The sequence below is a fragment of the Pelophylax lessonae genome, assembly GCF_965119305.1.
Source record: "Pelophylax lessonae genome assembly, chromosome: 9".
Lineage (NCBI taxonomy): Eukaryota > Metazoa > Chordata > Amphibia > Anura > Ranidae > Pelophylax > Pelophylax lessonae.
The window spans coordinates 141,043,229-141,053,170 of record NC_138776.1 but is presented as its reverse complement, the minus strand read 5'-3'; positions in this window follow the sequence as shown (position 1 = coordinate 141,053,170).

Genomic DNA, 9,942 nt, shown 5'->3' with positions numbered 1-9,942 from the left:
CAAATCAAAGGACTTACATGTAGGGTAAGGTGACCAGATTTTTAAAATAAAATCTGGGGACAAACTATTTCATAAGCATATTTTATTGAAATGATATATGCAGTGTGTAACGGATCAACCAGCACCCCGATCTGGTACCTCCATTGACTGGTGCACCTAGTGCTTTCCGAGGGCTCCAAGCACTCCACCAGACACCCTAACCATGTCAGACCCCACCAACTGCCGCAGCTTGGTTGGGGTCTCGCCGTCTCCTACCCACCCTGGACCTACGACAAGGCTCCAGGTTCCCGTGGGTGACCCTCTCTTTCCCCAGAGAGTGAAACAGGAACAAGCTCTTAAAAGAGCTTAGTGATTATCCAAGGGAGTATGAAGGACATAGCAATCCCTTGTAGCATATTCCCCCAATGAGAGACAGGACTCTAGATTGAGGGTGAAGTATAACATAACTTTATTGGTACAGCTGCTCTTTTATACAGTTTTCCCCCACAAGGTTACCGCCCAGGTGGACCTTGTTGAGAACAGGCCCTGACATTCACATTCCAACGAAAACAGAGTTTTACACTCCCATACAGTGTACACAAAGATATACGCCAAGGATGTATAGCGACAGGCTGAGAGAGAGGATGCACAGCGACAGGCTGAGAGAGAGGATGTACAGTGACAGGCTTAGAAAAAGGATGTACAGTGACAGGCTGAGAGGGAGGATGTACAGTGACAGGCTGAGAGAGAGGATGTACAGCGACAGGCTGAGAGGGAGGATGTACAGTGACAGGCTGAGAGAGAGGATGTACAGCAACAGGCCGAGAGAGAGGATGTACAGTGACAGGCTGAGAGAGAGGATGTACAGCAACAGGCTGAGAGAGAGAGAGGCTGTACAGCGACAGGCTAAGAGAGAGGATGTACAGTGACAGGCTGGGAGAGAGAATGTACAGCAACAGGCTGAGAGGGAGGATGTACAGTGACAGGCTGAGAGAGAGGATGTACAGCGACAGGCTGAGAGGGAGGATGTACAGTGACAGGCTGATAGAGAGGATGTACAGCAACAGGCCGAGAGAGAGGATGTACAGTGACAGGCTGAGAGAGAGGATGTACAGCAACAGGCTGAGAGAGAGAGAGAGGCTGTACAGCGACAGGCTAAGAGAGAGGATGTACAGTGACAGGCTGGGAGAGAGGATGTACAGCAACAGGCTGAGAGAGAGGATGTACAGTGACAGGCTGAGAGAGAGGATGTACAGCAACAGGCTGAGAGAGAGAGAGGCTGTACAGCGACAGGCTAAGAGAGAGGATGTACAGCAACAGGCTGAGAGAGAGGCTGTACAGTAACAGGCTGAGAGAGAGAGAGGCTGTACAGCAACAGGCTGAGAGAGAGAGAAAGAGGCTGTACAGCAACAGGCTGAGAGAGAGAGAGGCTGTACAGCAACAGGCTAAGAGAGAGGATGTACAGTGACAGGCTGGGAGAGAGGCTGTAAAGCATCAGGCTGAGAGGGAGGATGTACAGTGACAGGCTGATAGAGAGGATGTACAGCAACAGGCTGAGAGAGAGGATGTATAGTGACAGGCTGAGAGAGAGGATGTACAGCAACAGGCTGAGAGAGAGGCTGTACAGTGACAGGCTAAGAGAGAGGACGTACAGCAACAGGCTGAGAGAGAGGCTGTACAGTAACAGGCTGAGAGAGAGAGAGGCTGTACAGCAACAGGCTGAGAGAGAGAGAAAGAGGCTGTACAGCAACAGGCTGAGAGAGAGAGAGGCTGTACAGCAACAGGCTGAGAGAGAGAGAAAGAGGCTGTACAGCAACAGGCTAAGAGAGAGGATGTACAGTGACAGGCTGGGAGAGAGGCTGTAAAGCATCAGGCTGAGAGAGGATGTACAGCGACAGGCTGAGAGAGAGGCTGTGTAGTGTCAGGCTGAAAGAGAGGCTGTGCAGCGTCAGGCTGAGAGAGAGGCTGTACAGCGACAGAGTGAGAGAGAGGCTGTACAGCGACAGGGTGAGAGAGAGGCTGTACAGCGACAGGCAGAGAAAAAGGCCGTAAAGCAAGAGGCTTAGAGAGAGGCTGTGCAACGTCAGGCTCAAAGAGACTAAGGCTGTACAGCGTTAGGCTAAGAGAGAGGCTTTGCACTACAGCATCAGGGTGGGAGAGAAGCTATACAGCATCAGGCTGAGGGAGAGGCTTTAGAGCATCAGGATGAGAGAGAGAGAGAGACTGTGCAGCGACAGGCTGAGAGAGACGCTGTGCAGTGACAAGCTGAGAGAGAGGCTGTACAGCATCAGCCTGAGAGAGAGGCTTTACAGTGACAGGCTGAGAGAGAAACTGTGCAGCAAAAGGCTGAGCGAGAGGCTGTACAGCATCAGGCTGAGATGGAAGCTACCCACTGACATGAACTGGGCCTTGCTAAGCTCCAGCAACAAGATCAGTCCTGTGGCCTATGATACACAATGTCACATGTCACTCAGATACTCCAGAGTATGATGGAATTTTAGGGCTCCTGCTTAATCCTCTGACATCCTAGGTTCTGGGCAGGTAAATCCACTAACCAATGATCATCATAGAGCAATCTCAAGGAAACCATAACAATGGAGAGTCACAAAAAAGGAGGAAAAGGATAGAAGAGGAAAAAAAGATGAAGAAGAGAAATGATATAGAAAGTTGCTCCCCTCAGCACGGGTCCTGGCCCCCTGTCTAACCTTGGTTTTATGCAGATGACTATAGATATCTTATCCAGGGTTTGCAGATCTTTTTGAATCTGGTTAACCTGTCCCAAAGGATGCTAGCCAACTTTTCATGGAGCAGTATCCAAGAGATTTTGTTCTATGCCACAGCTACACTGACAACAGGTGATTTCTATGCTTTCACAATGGACATTTTAGCTGCAAAAAATATATAAAATAAATGAGCCCTTCATTTTTTTAAAAATGTTTTTTACAATTTTTATTTTCTTACATTTTTTTAACAGCTCTGTTGGGGGGGGGGGGACTTTGGTGAATAATCAGGGGTCTAAAGAGACCCCTGATGTCTCATGAGAGGTAAAAAGGTAATGAGGACATACCTTAATTCAAACATGTCCAACCTGTGGCCCGGGGGCCGCATGCGGCCCGAAACCGCAGGCAATGCGGCCCACTGCCCCCTGCCCCCTGAAATTTATTTTTTTTTGCTGGGGAGGAAGGAAGTCGAGTCGGGGGAACGACGATAGAGGCTGCTTCAGAGTGGATCATCCACTAGTTGTGTTAAATTAGTGCTGGGGGGGGGGGGCGGCAGCACGGGAAGGGGGGTACAGCAGCGTTTTATTACTTATATACCTTAACTATAGTATATATGTAGTATATATGTTATATGCGGCCCGAGAAAATTTCTCTACACTCAAAGTGGCCCAGAGAAGCCAAAAGGTTGGACACCCATGCCTTAATTCCTTGCTCTGCTGCCACAGCTGCACTAGAAAGTGGATGAACAGAAGCGCTCTGTAAAGAGGCTCCCTGTTCATTCACATACTGAAGCATAGAAAATGTACTGAAATCCCCCCTCCACTAAATGATTTGCACCAGTGCACAAAGGAAGGTCCATAAAGATATGAATGAGTGAGTTTGGGGTGGAGGAACTTGACTGGCCTAACCTCAACTCAATAGAACACCTTTGGGATGAATTAGAGTGGACACTGGGAGCCAGGTCTTCTCTCTAACATCAATGCCTGACCTAACAAATGCGCTTCTGGAAGAATGGTCAAACATTCTCCTAGAAACATCTCTAAACCTTGTGGACAGCCTTCCTGGAAGAGTTGAAGCTGTTACAGTTGCAAAGGGTGGGCCAACTCAATATTGAACCCTACAGACTAAGACTGGGATGCCATTAAAGGCTCATTGTGCTGCTTGGTGGTTTCTTAGTGGATACCTGAATTCCTCTCCTTCTCCCCCACCCATACACCTGCAGCCATAATCTTCTGGTACTGCATGGGGCTAATACGATTGGTTTGACCTGTCATATGCATTATTTAAAAGTTCAGATGATGCCCACTATTTCCGCCCCATCCTCCATTCATAGAAGCAGTACTATTGTTGTTCTTCAATCGTGTAGTCGTGTCCGACTCTTCGTGACATTATGAGCTTGCTTAACTTCATGTTCATTGTTTCGATGATGTTATCTATCCATCTTGTGTTCTGTCGTCCTCTTCTCCTTTTTCCTTCCATGTTTCCCAGCATCAGGCCAGCTTTTGCGTTCTCCTCTTTCACCTTCCTTAACCACTTAAGCCCCGGAAGATTTTACCCCCTTCCTGATCAGGGCCAATTTTGCGATTCGGCACTGCGTGCCTTTAACGGACAATTGCGCGGTCGGGCGACGCTGTACCTAAACGAATTTGACGTCCTTTTTTTCTTTCTTTTGGTGGTATTTGATCACCTGTGCGATTCTTTGATCATGCGCTATAAACAAAAAAAGAGCGTCAATTTTGCAAAAATAACAATATTTTTCACATTTTTTTATATGAAATTCCCCAAAAAAATGTAAAAATCAAAATTTTTTAACATTTTTGGCCAATTTGTTTTATGCTACATATGTTTGGTAAAAAAATCGCAAAAAGCGTATTTTGATTGGTTTGCGCAAAAGTTATCGTGTTTACTAACAAAGGGAAAGATTTTTGTCATTTTCGTTGTTTTTTTTTAACGCGTAATGGCGGCGATCTGCGATTTTTTTTGCGGTACTGCGACATTGCGGTGGACAGATCGGACCCTTGACTGACATTTTTTACACTATTGGGGTTACCAGTGACATTACTACAGTAATCAGTGCTATAAATATGCACTGTTACTGTAAAATTACACTGGCAGTGAAGGGGTTAACTTTTTTTTAGAGGGAGGGGCTATGTGTGTCCCTAGGGGCGTGATTCTAACTGTGATTGGCTGTGGCTTGAGGTGTAGGAACAGTGATCAATGGTCCTACATAGTAGAACCATATGATCACTATTTCTACACAGGGGAGAATGACAGGCGGCTTGTTTACATTAGCCGCCTGCCTTTCTCCCTCTCCACCGACGATTGCGAGTGACCGGCGGACGATCTGGTCCACCGGTCACACGCGCGGAGGGTCCTCCGGCGGCGTGCGCTCGCTCCTGAGACCCTCACAGTCTAGCGACGTAGTACTACGTCGCTTTGCCTGTGAGGGTCTGACCGCCGCAGTAAATAGTCGTGCGGCGGTCGGCAAGCGGTTAAGGGACTCTAGTTCTTTTTAAATTTCTGCTATTAGTGTGGTATCGCCTGCATATTCCAGGTTGTTGATATTTCTCTCTGCGATCCTAATTCCGGCTTGTGATTCATCGATCCTGGCATTTTCCATGATGTACTCTGTATATAGGTTAAATAAGTAGGGGGACAATATACATCCTTGTCACACTCCTTTCTCAATTTTGAACCAGTCAGTTGTTCCATGTCCTGTTTGAACTATTGCTTCTTGACATGCAAGACAGGTGAGGTGGTCTGGTATTCCCATTTCTTTCAGGATTTGCCACATCTTGTTGTGATACACACAATCAAAGGCTTTACTGTAGTCATAAAGCAGAAGTAGATTTTCTTCTGGAACTCCCTTGCTTTCTCCATGATCCAGCGAATGTTGGCAATTTGATCTCTAGTTCCTCTGCCTCTTCGAAATCCAGCTTGTTCTTGTGGTAGCTCTCGGTTCACATGCTGCTGAAGCCTAGCTTGTAGGATTTTTAGCATAACCTTGCTGGCGTGTGAGATAAGTGTGATCATACAGTAATTTGAACATTCTTTGGCGCTGCCTTTCTTTGGTATCGGAAAGTAAATGGACCTCTTCCAGTCCTGTAGCCATTGTTGAGTTTTCCAAATTTGTTGGCATATTGAGTGCAGCACTTTTACAGCATCATCTTTTAGGATTTTAAATAACCCAGCTGGGATACCATCACATCCACTAGCTTTGTTATTGGCAATGCTTTCTAAGGCCTGCTTCACTTCACTCTCCAGGATATCCAGTTCAAGATCAGTGACTGCATCATCGTGGTTATATGGGGCATTCATGTTTTTTTTTGTATAGTTCTTCTGTGTAGTCTTGCCATCTCTTCTTTATCTCTTCTGTCAGGTCCTTGCCATTTTTGTCTATTATCATGCCCATCTTTACACAAAACTTTCCCTTTATATCTCCAATTTTCTTGAAATGCTCTCTAGTCTTTCCCATTATGTTGTTTTCCTCTAATTCTCTGCATTGATTGTTTAACCACTTTACCACTAGAGGATTTTGCTGTCTTACGTCTGGGCCACTTTTTGCGATTCGGCACTATGCAACTTTAACTGACAATTGCGCAGTCGTGCAACGCCGTACCCAAACGAAATTTACGTCCTTTTTTTTCCCACAAACAGAGCTTTCTTTTGGTGGTATTTGATCACCTGTGCAATTTTTACTTTTTGCGCTATAAACAAAAAAAGAGCGTTTATTTTGAAAAAATAACAATATTTTTAACATTTTTTTTTATATGAAATTCCCCCCCAAAAATTTTTTTTAAATTTTTGGCCAATTTGTTTTATGCTACCTATGTTTGGTAAAAAAAATCACAATAAGCATATTTTGATTGGTTTGCGCAAAAGTTATTGCGTTTACTAACAAAGGGAAAGATTTCTGTCATTTTTGGTGTTTTTTTTTTTAACGCGTAGTGGCGGCGATCTGCGATTTTTTTTGCGGGACTGCGACATTGCGGCAGACAGATTGGACCCTTGACTGACATTTTTGACACTTTTGGGGGTACCAGTGACATTACTGCAGTAATCAGTGCTATATATATATGCACTGTTACTGTAAAAATGACACTGGCAGGGAAAGGGTTAATTTTATTGGAGAGGGAGGGGTTAATGTATGCCTGGTGCTTACTGACGTGTGTGGGGGAAGGTGACTGTGTGACACAAGGACAGATCGAGGGTTCAACTATGCTGAACCCTGCAATCTGACCCTGCCTGTCACTTAGGAGATCCGCCCTCTTGTGTTAACACAGGCGGGCGGATCTCCACACTCGATTCCCCGACGATCGGGGAAGAGCAGCGGCGATAGCCGCTGCTCCTCCCCTGGCCCGACTCCCGCTGTGACTGAATACAGCGGGAGCGAGCCTCCGGCGGCACGCGTGCGCCGCCGAGAAAGGGGAGTGTCTGGCAACGTAGGTCTACGTCGCCAGACAATAACGAACCACTTTGCTGCAGTAGGCTCAACGTGAGCAGACGGCAAGTGGTTAAAAAGGTCTTTTTGTCTCTTCTTGCTATCCTCTGGAAGTTTGCATTCAGTTGGGTATATTTTCCCCTTTCTCCATTGCCTTCCTTCTTTGTTCAGCGATTTGTATGGCCTCATCAGATAATCACTTTGCTTTCATGCATTTCTTCTTCTTTGGGATGGTTTTCATTGCTGCGTCTTATGCAATTTTACAGGTTTATTGAAGGTCCACCTCCTTCAATAAACCGATTTGCAAGGCCAGTGATATTGGATTGGATTTGGAGTCTTTGCCAACAGTGTTATAGAGGAGAATGTTGTCCAAGGTACGTGCAATCTTGGACAACTCCTCCCACCCACTCCACAATACACTGGTCAGTCTGAGGAGTACCTTCACTAATAGATTTTTACAATAACACTGCACTACAGAGCATCACAGGAAATAATTTTTGCCTATGGCCATCAAATTATATAATTCCTCTCTGTGAGTGCTAGATGTGAGGATTTAATCTGGTTTATGATCCATATTTGTTTATAGCTTTTATATTATGTTGGTATTATGTTAACTATAGTATATGTAATGGTTTTTGGGTAATGTTGGAGAAAGTGGTGTAAAATTTGCATTAGTTATTTTTCAATTGATGTTATTTATTTTATGTGGTATTTTATTGGATGGTATGGTTTATTACAGTATAGTACTAATTTTGTTTTATTTGGTATTAATTGCTGTTATTGGTAATTTCATTGGTATTATTGTGTTTTGATTCTGTTCATTATTGTGATTTTGTGTTGTCTTCATTGAATGTAACTGTAACCTAACAATTTTCCTTTAAGAATAATAAAGTATTCTGAATCTTATTGATTTGCAGCACCTTTGGCTCCCACTGCTGTCAATCAAAGTTCCTAAGCCAATGAGAAGAGAAAGGGGGCAGGGCTGAACCACAGCTCTGTGTCTGAATGGACACAGGAAGCTGTGACTCGGCTCAGGTGCCCCCATAGCAGGCTGCTTGCTGTGGGGGCACTCAAAGTGAGGGAGGCGCCAGGAGAACTGAAGAGGGAACCGAGAAGAGGAGGATTCAGGCTGCCCTGTGCAAAACCATTGCACAGAGGAGGTAAGTATAACATGTTTGTTATTTTTATTGGAAAAAAAAAAAACAAGTCTTTACAATCACTTTAAGCCCCGTAGCACCAGAAGAATATGGCTATGGTGGAGTGGGGGCATAGGAATTCAGATTTGAACTAAGACTAACCAAGGACCTTGAACGTAAGTACTGTCTGTAGTGCTGATTTTTTATGAAAACATTTTTAACTTAACTAAGGCTTAATTTTAGATGGAGTAGACCTCTAAATTATTTCGAACTTGGCAGGCTTAGATTTCCCATCCTCATCCATTGCCCTTTGATAACCTTCTTATGTCAGTCTGAGGACTCTGATCCACTGCTCTCTGAGACCTCTTTATCTTTTCTTCCTTCTCTTTTCCTACCTTTCCTGGTCTCTTTCCATATTTTCTTGCCCATCCGCTTTTCTGATCCCTATCTCTGTATCTTTATTTAATTAGTCTGTAAAACCTATTAGGCCTTTAGAACACGGCCTAGTTATGACGTTACTGAGTTTTCAGCTCTTTTCTGTTCATTTTTTTTTTTTCCTGTGATCATATTGTGCAATTTCAATTTCTTTGGCCTGATATTTTAGCTAACCATAGAATCAGCACTCCAATCAGAATGTAGTTTTGCTTTTTGTGACATTGTGAAGTTCTAGATTTACTTATTCTTTTTGTTGTATGACACTACAGCAATGTTATGTTTGCGATTCCCATATATTCACACATATTGTATGTTTTGTAATTGTCTTCCAATCGGCTCTGTTGTGTATGTGTTAAAGACAATAAAGCCCTTTGTAAAATAATTATTGTGTACCATGCTACGTACTGGCTCCTGAAGACGTTGAGCCAGCCGTGAAATACATTGACAGCGGTCTAACTAATCTGATATATGTGTAGCTCCCTCCTAGTTAGGTGCTAGGTTCAAAGCATTTTGTGCTCCATCTGCTTATCAGGGTAGCCTGATCTGTTAGATGGCCTGTTGCATGTTCCCAGGTGTGATTCACTGGGTCTGAGGGAGTGTCCCCACCATATCCAATAGGGGAGCCTGCTGGACAGTGGAGGAAACCCAGCCAGTGACACATTGGCTTTTGTGAGAGTCCCAGTGGGAGGACACTCTTGCAGTGAATTCTGGGATTGCTCATTAGACAGGAGGGGACATGTGTCAGGGCGTCTTTGGCAGGAAGCAGAGTCCCAGGAGGAGGTGGACGGCTGTCTCTCCTCCTGTTGCATGAGGAAGGTGGTTATAGACGGTCGGCCAAGTGAACCAGGTGTGGAACTGAGCTGCAGAGGATCCAGTAGAGCTGACAGTGGAGCTGTTGGCAGAGTCTTCCAGAAAAAACAGCGTCCATGAGTACCAGGGGACTTGCCAAAGGGTCTGCCTAGGAAGGGGACCACTCCAGTGAAGTCAGAGGATAAAGGGTCAGCTCACAAAGTGTGTCAGAGTAAAGGGGGTGACAAGTAGGACCCTAAAGAGTGATTCACAGTACAGTACAGTTCGCTAAATTCTACTTCACTTTAGTGGCAGGTTGAAGCAGCTGTCTTGCCGCATCCATCTATAATCAGAAGTCCCAGTAATTGTGCATAGTTTGTTTAGTTTGAGTATCCCACTCATCCCTTCTCCTATCCCAGTTCTCAAATAAAACAACAAAAAA